General features: G+C 43.2%; 1 non-coding gene across 1 annotated transcript; it reads left to right on the top strand.

The window, feature by feature from the left end:
• Positions 1–10,624: 10,624 nt before the first annotated feature.
• On the top strand, positions 10,625–10,698 carry TRNAN-GUU (transfer RNA asparagine (anticodon GUU)). Its single transcript has one exon. It is a non-coding gene; the product is annotated as a tRNA-Asn (tRNA).
• The last annotated feature ends 1,379 nt before the right edge of the window (positions 10,699–12,077 follow it).

Genomic DNA, 12,077 nt, shown 5'->3' with positions numbered 1-12,077 from the left:
AGTGTACGTTTTTTTGACATTTTCTGCAATAACACTAAACTTTCTGTTGACAGAAGCATTTGGATGCAATGTAATGATGAAAAGTATAAAACACAACCTTTTAGCAGAGGATGGTTTCGATCCATCGACCTCTGGGTTATGGGCCCAGCACGCTTCCGCTGCGCCACTCTGCTCGTAGTGTTGGATGCTTAGAGTCGAAGTCTAATTACTGTCTGCCTTCTGGTCTGTGTCGTGTAATTTATCAGCCATTTCTTATCTGTTGGCAACTAGATTATTCTTGGTGTTTTGCAATTATTTCTTTGTTTTTTTCTGTTTCCTTTAGTCATATTGTTGAAAATCATTTGAAGAAACGGTGTCTGACCTTGCTTAAGGTGCAGGCAAAAATTGTGGTCCATTGGGTCTCTGTGGCGCAATCGGTTAGCGCGTTTGGCTGTTAACCGAAAGGTTGGTGGTTCGAGTCCACCCAGGGACGTCGCACCCTTTTGCAGTCCACCCAGAGACGTTGCACAGTTGGAGAAGTTTTTGCATTGGTGCTGAGCATCTCTCTCTCATGTAAAAGCCATTTTGCTGACTATGTTTTGAATTCACGAGGCAAACTGGAGAAAAACTTTCTGTATGAGATAAGATAAACAAAACTTCCTTCGAGCCGGAATTGAACCAGCGACCTAAGGATTGCTAATTTAGAGCTACAGTCCTCCGCTCTACCAGCTGAGCTATCGAAGGATTGTTTTGGCCACTGTCGAAAGCCTCCTAGGTTTGGCCGTGGGTGCCACGGGCAGATGGTAAAAATGATTCATTCAACTCTGCGAAAAAGGAATCCAATGGTAGCATTGGAGAATGCGGGCATCGATCCCGCTACCTCTCGCATGCTAAGCGAGCGCTCTACCACTTGAGCTAATCCCCCAAACCTGTGAAACTTGACGTCAGTTTCACGTCACACCAGGTCACAATTTTCATATACAGTCACAGATGACATTGCTTTTTTTTTTTTTTTTTTTTTTTTTTTTTTTAAGTGTGGACTCCGTTTTCCCATACTTGAAGAACATTTAAGGAGTCCACAACGTGATTGGTGACCTACAAATACAGTCGAGCAACTTTCTAGCAAACCCTTTCTATGCACATGGAGAATCAAACCGGGGACAGTGAAAAAACTTGCATAGTTTGTAGAAAAAAGTTGTGATGTAGCACAATCCCAAGGAGAACCGTTGAACTTTTATGGGTTGGTTTGTTTATCGAAAATGCTGAGAGGTCGTGAAGGCCTCCTGGTCTTTTTTTTTCCTCCTTTCTGTGGTTGCTAAACTGTAAGAAGAGAGTAGAGCATGAGCCTTAACACAAAACATTAAAAGAGAATAAATGCAACACCAATGGTGAAAAGCAAGACATGCGTTGGCCGGGAATCGAACCCGGGTCAACTGCTTGGAAGGCAGCTATGCTCACCACTATACCACCAACGCTTTCGGAAGTGTACGTTTTTTTGACATTTTCTGCAATAACACTAAACTTTCTGTTGACAGAAGCATTTGGATGCAATGTAATGATGAAAAGTATAAAACACAACCTTTTAGCAGAGGATGGTTTCGATCCATCGACCTCTGGGTTATGGGCCCAGCACGCTTCCGCTGCGCCACTCTGCTCGTAGTGTTGGATGCTTAGAGTCGAAGTCTAATTACTGTCTGCCTTCTGGTCTGTGTCGTGTAATTTATCAGCCATTTCTTATCTGTTGGCAACTAGATTATTCTTGGTGTTTTGCAATTATTTCTTTGTTTTTTTCTGTTTCCTTTAGTCATATTGTTGAAAATCATTTGAAGAAACGGTGTCTGACCTTGCTTAAGGTGCAGGCAAAAATTGTGGTCCATTGGGTCTCTGTGGCGCAATCGGTTAGCGCGTTTGGCTGTTAACCGAAAGGTTGGTGGTTCGAGTCCACCCAGGGACGTCGCACCCTTTTGCAGTCCACCCAGAGACGTTGCACAGTTGGAGAAGTTTTTGCATTGGTGCTGAGCATCTCTCTCTCATGTAAAAGCCATTTTGCTGACTATGTTTTGAATTCACGAGGCAAACTGGAGAAAAACTTTCTGTATGAGATAAGATAAACAAAACTTCCTTCGAGCCGGAATTGAACCAGCGACCTAAGGATTGCTAATTTAGAGCTACAGTCCTCCGCTCTACCAGCTGAGCTATCGAAGGATTGTTTTGGCCACTGTCGAAAGCCTCCTAGGTTTGGCCGTGGGTGCCACGGGCAGATGGTAAAAATGATTCATTCAACTCTGCGAAAAAGGAATCCAATGGTAGCATTGGAGAATGCGGGCATCGATCCCGCTACCTCTCGCATGCTAAGCGAGCGCTCTACCACTTGAGCTAATCCCCCAAACCTGTGAAACTTGACGTCAGTTTCACGTCACACCAGGTCACAATTTTCATATACAGTCACAGATGACATTGCTTTTTTTTTTTTTTTTTTTTTTTTTTTTTTAAGTGTGGACTCCGTTTTCCCATACTTGAAGAACATTTAAGGAGTCCACAACGTGATTGGTGACCTACAAATACAGTCGAGCAACTTTCTAGCAAACCCTTTCTATGCACATGGAGAATCAAACCGGGGACAGTGAAAAAACTTGCATAGTTTGTAGAAAAAAGTTGTGATGTAGCACAATCCCAAGGAGAACCGTTGAACTTTTATGGGTTGGTTTGTTTATCGAAAATGCTGAGAGGTCGTGAAGGCCTCCTGGTCTTTTTTTTTCCTCCTTTCTGTGGTTGCTAAACTGTAAGAAGAGAGTAGAGCATGAGCCTTAACACAAAACATTAAAAGAGAATAAATGCAACACCAATGGTGAAAAGCAAGACATGCGTTGGCCGGGAATCGAACCCGGGTCAACTGCTTGGAAGGCAGCTATGCTCACCACTATACCACCAACGCTTTCGGAAGTGTACGTTTTTTTGACATTTTCTGCAATAACACTAAACTTTCTGTTGACAGAAGCATTTGGATGCAATGTAATGATGAAAAGTATAAAACACAACCTTTTAGCAGAGGATGGTTTCGATCCATCGACCTCTGGGTTATGGGCCCAGCACGCTTCCGCTGCGCCACTCTGCTCGTAGTGTTGGATGCTTAGAGTCGAAGTCTAATTACTGTCTGCCTTCTGGTCTGTGTCGTGTAATTTATCAGCCATTTCTTATCTGTTGGCAACTAGATTATTCTTGGTGTTTTGCAATTATTTCTTTGTTTTTTTCTGTTTCCTTTAGTCATATTGTTGAAAATCATTTGAAGAAACGGTGTCTGACCTTGCTTAAGGTGCAGGCAAAAATTGTGGTCCATTGGGTCTCTGTGGCGCAATCGGTTAGCGCGTTTGGCTGTTAACCGAAAGGTTGGTGGTTCGAGTCCACCCAGGGACGTCGCACCCTTTTGCAGTCCACCCAGAGACGTTGCACAGTTGGAGAAGTTTTTGCATTGGTGCTGAGCATCTCTCTCTCATGTAAAAGCCATTTTGCTGACTATGTTTTGAATTCACGAGGCAAACTGGAGAAAAACTTTCTGTATGAGATAAGATAAACAAAACTTCCTTCGAGCCGGAATTGAACCAGCGACCTAAGGATTGCTAATTTAGAGCTACAGTCCTCCGCTCTACCAGCTGAGCTATCGAAGGATTGTTTTGGCCACTGTCGAAAGCCTCCTAGGTTTGGCCGTGGGTGCCACGGGCAGATGGTAAAAATGATTCATTCAACTCTGCGAAAAAGGAATCCAATGGTAGCATTGGAGAATGCGGGCATCGATCCCGCTACCTCTCGCATGCTAAGCGAGCGCTCTACCACTTGAGCTAATCCCCCAAACCTGTGAAACTTGACGTCAGTTTCACGTCACACCAGGTCACAATTTTCATATACAGTCACAGATGACATTGCTTTTTTTTTTTTTTTTTTTTTTTTTTTTTTTAAGTGTGGACTCCGTTTTCCCATACTTGAAGAACATTTAAGGAGTCCACAACGTGATTGGTGACCTACAAATACAGTCGAGCAACTTTCTAGCAAACCCTTTCTATGCACATGGAGAATCAAACCGGGGACAGTGAAAAAACTTGCATAGTTTGTAGAAAAAAGTTGTGATGTAGCACAATCCCAAGGAGAACCGTTGAACTTTTATGGGTTGGTTTGTTTATCGAAAATGCTGAGAGGTCGTGAAGGCCTCCTGGTCTTTTTTTTTCCTCCTTTCTGTGGTTGCTAAACTGTAAGAAGAGAGTAGAGCATGAGCCTTAACACAAAACATTAAAAGAGAATAAATGCAACACCAATGGTGAAAAGCAAGACATGCGTTGGCCGGGAATCGAACCCGGGTCAACTGCTTGGAAGGCAGCTATGCTCACCACTATACCACCAACGCTTTCGGAAGTGTACGTTTTTTTGACATTTTCTGCAATAACACTAAACTTTCTGTTGACAGAAGCATTTGGATGCAATGTAATGATGAAAAGTATAAAACACAACCTTTTAGCAGAGGATGGTTTCGATCCATCGACCTCTGGGTTATGGGCCCAGCACGCTTCCGCTGCGCCACTCTGCTCGTAGTGTTGGATGCTTAGAGTCGAAGTCTAATTACTGTCTGCCTTCTGGTCTGTGTCGTGTAATTTATCAGCCATTTCTTATCTGTTGGCAACTAGATTATTCTTGGTGTTTTGCAATTATTTCTTTGTTTTTTTCTGTTTCCTTTAGTCATATTGTTGAAAATCATTTGAAGAAACGGTGTCTGACCTTGCTTAAGGTGCAGGCAAAAATTGTGGTCCATTGGGTCTCTGTGGCGCAATCGGTTAGCGCGTTTGGCTGTTAACCGAAAGGTTGGTGGTTCGAGTCCACCCAGGGACGTCGCACCCTTTTGCAGTCCACCCAGAGACGTTGCACAGTTGGAGAAGTTTTTGCATTGGTGCTGAGCATCTCTCTCTCATGTAAAAGCCATTTTGCTGACTATGTTTTGAATTCACGAGGCAAACTGGAGAAAAACTTTCTGTATGAGATAAGATAAACAAAACTTCCTTCGAGCCGGAATTGAACCAGCGACCTAAGGATTGCTAATTTAGAGCTACAGTCCTCCGCTCTACCAGCTGAGCTATCGAAGGATTGTTTTGGCCACTGTCGAAAGCCTCCTAGGTTTGGCCGTGGGTGCCACGGGCAGATGGTAAAAATGATTCATTCAACTCTGCGAAAAAGGAATCCAATGGTAGCATTGGAGAATGCGGGCATCGATCCCGCTACCTCTCGCATGCTAAGCGAGCGCTCTACCACTTGAGCTAATCCCCCAAACCTGTGAAACTTGACGTCAGTTTCACGTCACACCAGGTCACAATTTTCATATACAGTCACAGATGACATTGCTTTTTTTTTTTTTTTTTTTTTTTTTTTTTTTAAGTGTGGACTCCGTTTTCCCATACTTGAAGAACATTTAAGGAGTCCACAACGTGATTGGTGACCTACAAATACAGTCGAGCAACTTTCTAGCAAACCCTTTCTATGCACATGGAGAATCAAACCGGGGACAGTGAAAAAACTTGCATAGTTTGTAGAAAAAAGTTGTGATGTAGCACAATCCCAAGGAGAACCGTTGAACTTTTATGGGTTGGTTTGTTTATCGAAAATGCTGAGAGGTCGTGAAGGCCTCCTGGTCTTTTTTTTTCCTCCTTTCTGTGGTTGCTAAACTGTAAGAAGAGAGTAGAGCATGAGCCTTAACACAAAACATTAAAAGAGAATAAATGCAACACCAATGGTGAAAAGCAAGACATGCGTTGGCCGGGAATCGAACCCGGGTCAACTGCTTGGAAGGCAGCTATGCTCACCACTATACCACCAACGCTTTCGGAAGTGTACGTTTTTTTGACATTTTCTGCAATAACACTAAACTTTCTGTTGACAGAAGCATTTGGATGCAATGTAATGATGAAAAGTATAAAACACAACCTTTTAGCAGAGGATGGTTTCGATCCATCGACCTCTGGGTTATGGGCCCAGCACGCTTCCGCTGCGCCACTCTGCTCGTAGTGTTGGATGCTTAGAGTCGAAGTCTAATTACTGTCTGCCTTCTGGTCTGTGTCGTGTAATTTATCAGCCATTTCTTATCTGTTGGCAACTAGATTATTCTTGGTGTTTTGCAATTATTTCTTTGTTTTTTTCTGTTTCCTTTAGTCATATTGTTGAAAATCATTTGAAGAAACGGTGTCTGACCTTGCTTAAGGTGCAGGCAAAAATTGTGGTCCATTGGGTCTCTGTGGCGCAATCGGTTAGCGCGTTTGGCTGTTAACCGAAAGGTTGGTGGTTCGAGTCCACCCAGGGACGTCGCACCCTTTTGCAGTCCACCCAGAGACGTTGCACAGTTGGAGAAGTTTTTGCATTGGTGCTGAGCATCTCTCTCTCATGTAAAAGCCATTTTGCTGACTATGTTTTGAATTCACGAGGCAAACTGGAGAAAAACTTTCTGTATGAGATAAGATAAACAAAACTTCCTTCGAGCCGGAATTGAACCAGCGACCTAAGGATTGCTAATTTAGAGCTACAGTCCTCCGCTCTACCAGCTGAGCTATCGAAGGATTGTTTTGGCCACTGTCGAAAGCCTCCTAGGTTTGGCCGTGGGTGCCACGGGCAGATGGTAAAAATGATTCATTCAACTCTGCGAAAAAGGAATCCAATGGTAGCATTGGAGAATGCGGGCATCGATCCCGCTACCTCTCGCATGCTAAGCGAGCGCTCTACCACTTGAGCTAATCCCCCAAACCTGTGAAACTTGACGTCAGTTTCACGTCACACCAGGTCACAATTTTCATATACAGTCACAGATGACATTGCTTTTTTTTTTTTTTTTTTTTTTTTTTTTTTTAAGTGTGGACTCCGTTTTCCCATACTTGAAGAACATTTAAGGAGTCCACAACGTGATTGGTGACCTACAAATACAGTCGAGCAACTTTCTAGCAAACCCTTTCTATGCACATGGAGAATCAAACCGGGGACAGTGAAAAAACTTGCATAGTTTGTAGAAAAAAGTTGTGATGTAGCACAATCCCAAGGAGAACCGTTGAACTTTTATGGGTTGGTTTGTTTATCGAAAATGCTGAGAGGTCGTGAAGGCCTCCTGGTCTTTTTTTTTCCTCCTTTCTGTGGTTGCTAAACTGTAAGAAGAGAGTAGAGCATGAGCCTTAACACAAAACATTAAAAGAGAATAAATGCAACACCAATGGTGAAAAGCAAGACATGCGTTGGCCGGGAATCGAACCCGGGTCAACTGCTTGGAAGGCAGCTATGCTCACCACTATACCACCAACGCTTTCGGAAGTGTACGTTTTTTTGACATTTTCTGCAATAACACTAAACTTTCTGTTGACAGAAGCATTTGGATGCAATGTAATGATGAAAAGTATAAAACACAACCTTTTAGCAGAGGATGGTTTCGATCCATCGACCTCTGGGTTATGGGCCCAGCACGCTTCCGCTGCGCCACTCTGCTCGTAGTGTTGGATGCTTAGAGTCGAAGTCTAATTACTGTCTGCCTTCTGGTCTGTGTCGTGTAATTTATCAGCCATTTCTTATCTGTTGGCAACTAGATTATTCTTGGTGTTTTGCAATTATTTCTTTGTTTTTTTCTGTTTCCTTTAGTCATATTGTTGAAAATCATTTGAAGAAACGGTGTCTGACCTTGCTTAAGGTGCAGGCAAAAATTGTGGTCCATTGGGTCTCTGTGGCGCAATCGGTTAGCGCGTTTGGCTGTTAACCGAAAGGTTGGTGGTTCGAGTCCACCCAGGGACGTCGCACCCTTTTGCAGTCCACCCAGAGACGTTGCACAGTTGGAGAAGTTTTTGCATTGGTGCTGAGCATCTCTCTCTCATGTAAAAGCCATTTTGCTGACTATGTTTTGAATTCACGAGGCAAACTGGAGAAAAACTTTCTGTATGAGATAAGATAAACAAAACTTCCTTCGAGCCGGAATTGAACCAGCGACCTAAGGATTGCTAATTTAGAGCTACAGTCCTCCGCTCTACCAGCTGAGCTATCGAAGGATTGTTTTGGCCACTGTCGAAAGCCTCCTAGGTTTGGCCGTGGGTGCCACGGGCAGATGGTAAAAATGATTCATTCAACTCTGCGAAAAAGGAATCCAATGGTAGCATTGGAGAATGCGGGCATCGATCCCGCTACCTCTCGCATGCTAAGCGAGCGCTCTACCACTTGAGCTAATCCCCCAAACCTGTGAAACTTGACGTCAGTTTCACGTCACACCAGGTCACAATTTTCATATACAGTCACAGATGACATTGCTTTTTTTTTTTTTTTTTTTTTTTTTTTTTTTAAGTGTGGACTCCGTTTTCCCATACTTGAAGAACATTTAAGGAGTCCACAACGTGATTGGTGACCTACAAATACAGTCGAGCAACTTTCTAGCAAACCCTTTCTATGCACATGGAGAATCAAACCGGGGACAGTGAAAAAACTTGCATAGTTTGTAGAAAAAAGTTGTGATGTAGCACAATCCCAAGGAGAACCGTTGAACTTTTATGGGTTGGTTTGTTTATCGAAAATGCTGAGAGGTCGTGAAGGCCTCCTGGTCTTTTTTTTTCCTCCTTTCTGTGGTTGCTAAACTGTAAGAAGAGAGTAGAGCATGAGCCTTAACACAAAACATTAAAAGAGAATAAATGCAACACCAATGGTGAAAAGCAAGACATGCGTTGGCCGGGAATCGAACCCGGGTCAACTGCTTGGAAGGCAGCTATGCTCACCACTATACCACCAACGCTTTCGGAAGTGTACGTTTTTTTGACATTTTCTGCAATAACACTAAACTTTCTGTTGACAGAAGCATTTGGATGCAATGTAATGATGAAAAGTATAAAACACAACCTTTTAGCAGAGGATGGTTTCGATCCATCGACCTCTGGGTTATGGGCCCAGCACGCTTCCGCTGCGCCACTCTGCTCGTAGTGTTGGATGCTTAGAGTCGAAGTCTAATTACTGTCTGCCTTCTGGTCTGTGTCGTGTAATTTATCAGCCATTTCTTATCTGTTGGCAACTAGATTATTCTTGGTGTTTTGCAATTATTTCTTTGTTTTTTTCTGTTTCCTTTAGTCATATTGTTGAAAATCATTTGAAGAAACGGTGTCTGACCTTGCTTAAGGTGCAGGCAAAAATTGTGGTCCATTGGGTCTCTGTGGCGCAATCGGTTAGCGCGTTTGGCTGTTAACCGAAAGGTTGGTGGTTCGAGTCCACCCAGGGACGTCGCACCCTTTTGCAGTCCACCCAGAGACGTTGCACAGTTGGAGAAGTTTTTGCATTGGTGCTGAGCATCTCTCTCTCATGTAAAAGCCATTTTGCTGACTATGTTTTGAATTCACGAGGCAAACTGGAGAAAAACTTTCTGTATGAGATAAGATAAACAAAACTTCCTTCGAGCCGGAATTGAACCAGCGACCTAAGGATTGCTAATTTAGAGCTACAGTCCTCCGCTCTACCAGCTGAGCTATCGAAGGATTGTTTTGGCCACTGTCGAAAGCCTCCTAGGTTTGGCCGTGGGTGCCACGGGCAGATGGTAAAAATGATTCATTCAACTCTGCGAAAAAGGAATCCAATGGTAGCATTGGAGAATGCGGGCATCGATCCCGCTACCTCTCGCATGCTAAGCGAGCGCTCTACCACTTGAGCTAATCCCCCAAACCTGTGAAACTTGACGTCAGTTTCACGTCACACCAGGTCACAATTTTCATATACAGTCACAGATGACATTGCTTTTTTTTTTTTTTTTTTTTTTTTTTTTTTTAAGTGTGGACTCCGTTTTCCCATACTTGAAGAACATTTAAGGAGTCCACAACGTGATTGGTGACCTACAAATACAGTCGAGCAACTTTCTAGCAAACCCTTTCTATGCACATGGAGAATCAAACCGGGGACAGTGAAAAAACTTGCATAGTTTGTAGAAAAAAGTTGTGATGTAGCACAATCCCAAGGAGAACCGTTGAACTTTTATGGGTTGGTTTGTTTATCGAAAATGCTGAGAGGTCGTGAAGGCCTCCTGGTCTTTTTTTTTCCTCCTTTCTGTGGTTGCTAAACTGTAAGAAGAGAGTAGAGCATGAGCCTTAACACAAAACATTAAAAGAGAATAAATGCAACACCAATGGTGAAAAGCAAGACATGCGTTGGCCGGGAATCGAACCCGGGTCAACTGCTTGGAAGGCAGCTATGCTCACCACTATACCACCAACGCTTTCGGAAGTGTACGTTTTTTTGACATTTTCTGCAATAACACTAAACTTTCTGTTGACAGAAGCATTTGGATGCAATGTAATGATGAAAAGTATAAAACACAACCTTTTAGCAGAGGATGGTTTCGATCCATCGACCTCTGGGTTATGGGCCCAGCACGCTTCCGCTGCGCCACTCTGCTCGTAGTGTTGGATGCTTAGAGTCGAAGTCTAATTACTGTCTGCCTTCTGGTCTGTGTCGTGTAATTTATCAGCCATTTCTTATCTGTTGGCAACTAGATTATTCTTGGTGTTTTGCAATTATTTCTTTGTTTTTTTCTGTTTCCTTTAGTCATATTGTTGAAAATCATTTGAAGAAACGGTGTCTGACCTTGCTTAAGGTGCAGGCAAAAATTGTGGTCCATTGGGTCTCTGTGGCGCAATCGGTTAGCGCGTTCGGCTGTTAACCGAAAGGTTGGTGGTTCGAGTCCACCCAGGGACGTCGCACCCTTTTGCAGTCCACCCAGAGACGTTGCACAGTTGGAGAAGTTTTTGCATTGGTGCTGAGCATCTCTCTCATGTAAAAGCCATTTTGCTGACTATGTTTTGAATTCACGAGGCAAACTGGAGAAAAACTTTCTGTATGAGATAAGATAAACAAAACTTCCTTCGAGCCGGAATTGAACCAGCGACCTAAGGATTGCTAATTTAGAGCTACAGTCCTCCGCTCTACCAGCTGAGCTATCGAAGGATTGTTTTGGCCACTGTCGAAAGCCTCCTAGGTTTGGCCGTGGGTGCCACGGGCAGATGGTAAAAATGATTCATTCAACTCTGCGAAAAAGGAATCCAATGGTAGCATTGGAGAATGCGGGCATCGATCCCGCTACCTCTCGCATGCTAAGCGAGCGCTCTACCACTTGAGCTAATCCCCCAAACCTGTGAAACTTGACGTCAGTTTCACGTCACACCAGGTCACAATTTTCATATACAGTCACAGATGACATTGCTTTTTTTTTTTTTTTTTTTTTTTTTAAGTGTGGACTCCGTTTTCCCATACTTGAAGAACATTTAAGGAGTCCACAACGTGATTGGTGACCTACAAATACAGTCGAGCAACTTTCTAGCAAACCCTTTCTATGCACATGGAGAATCAAACCGGGGACAGTGAAAAAACTTGCATAGTTTGTAGAAAAAAGTTGTGATGTAGCACAATCCCAAGGAGAACCGTTGAACTTTTATGGGTTGGTTTGTTTATCGAAAATGCTGAGAGGTCGTGAAGGCCTCCTGGTCTTTTTTTTTCCTCCTTTCTGTGGTTGCTAAACTGTAAGAAGAGAGTAGAGCATGAGCCTTAACACAAAACATTAAAAGAGAATAAATGCAACACCAATGGTGAAAAGCAAGACATGCGTTGGCCGGGAATCGAACCCGGGTCAACTGCTTGGAAGGCAGCTATGCTCACCACTATACCACCAACGCTTTCGGAAGTGTACGTTTTTTTGACATTTTCTGCAATAACACTAAACTTTCTGTTGACAGAAGCATTTGGATGCAATGTAATGATGAAAAGTATAAAACACAACCTTTTAGCAGAGGATGGTTTCGATCCATCGACCTCTGGGTTATGGGCCCAGCACGCTTCCGCTGCGCCACTCTGCTCGTAGTGTTGGATGCTTAGAGTCGAAGTCTAATTACTGTCTGCCTTCTGGTCTGTGTCGTGTAATTTATCAGCCATTTCTTATCTGTTGGCAACTAGATTATTCTTGGTGTTTTGCAATTATTTCTTTGTTTTTTTCTGTTTCCTTTAGTCATATTGTTGAAAATCATTTGAAGAAACGGTGTCTGACCTTGCTTAAGGTGCAGGCAAAAATTGTGGTCCATTGG

Source organism: Ranitomeya variabilis, chromosome 2, assembly GCF_051348905.1.
Source record: "Ranitomeya variabilis isolate aRanVar5 chromosome 2, aRanVar5.hap1, whole genome shotgun sequence".
Classification (NCBI taxonomy): domain Eukaryota; kingdom Metazoa; phylum Chordata; class Amphibia; order Anura; family Dendrobatidae; genus Ranitomeya; species Ranitomeya variabilis.
This window is presented reverse-complemented; position numbering and strand designations above follow the sequence as displayed.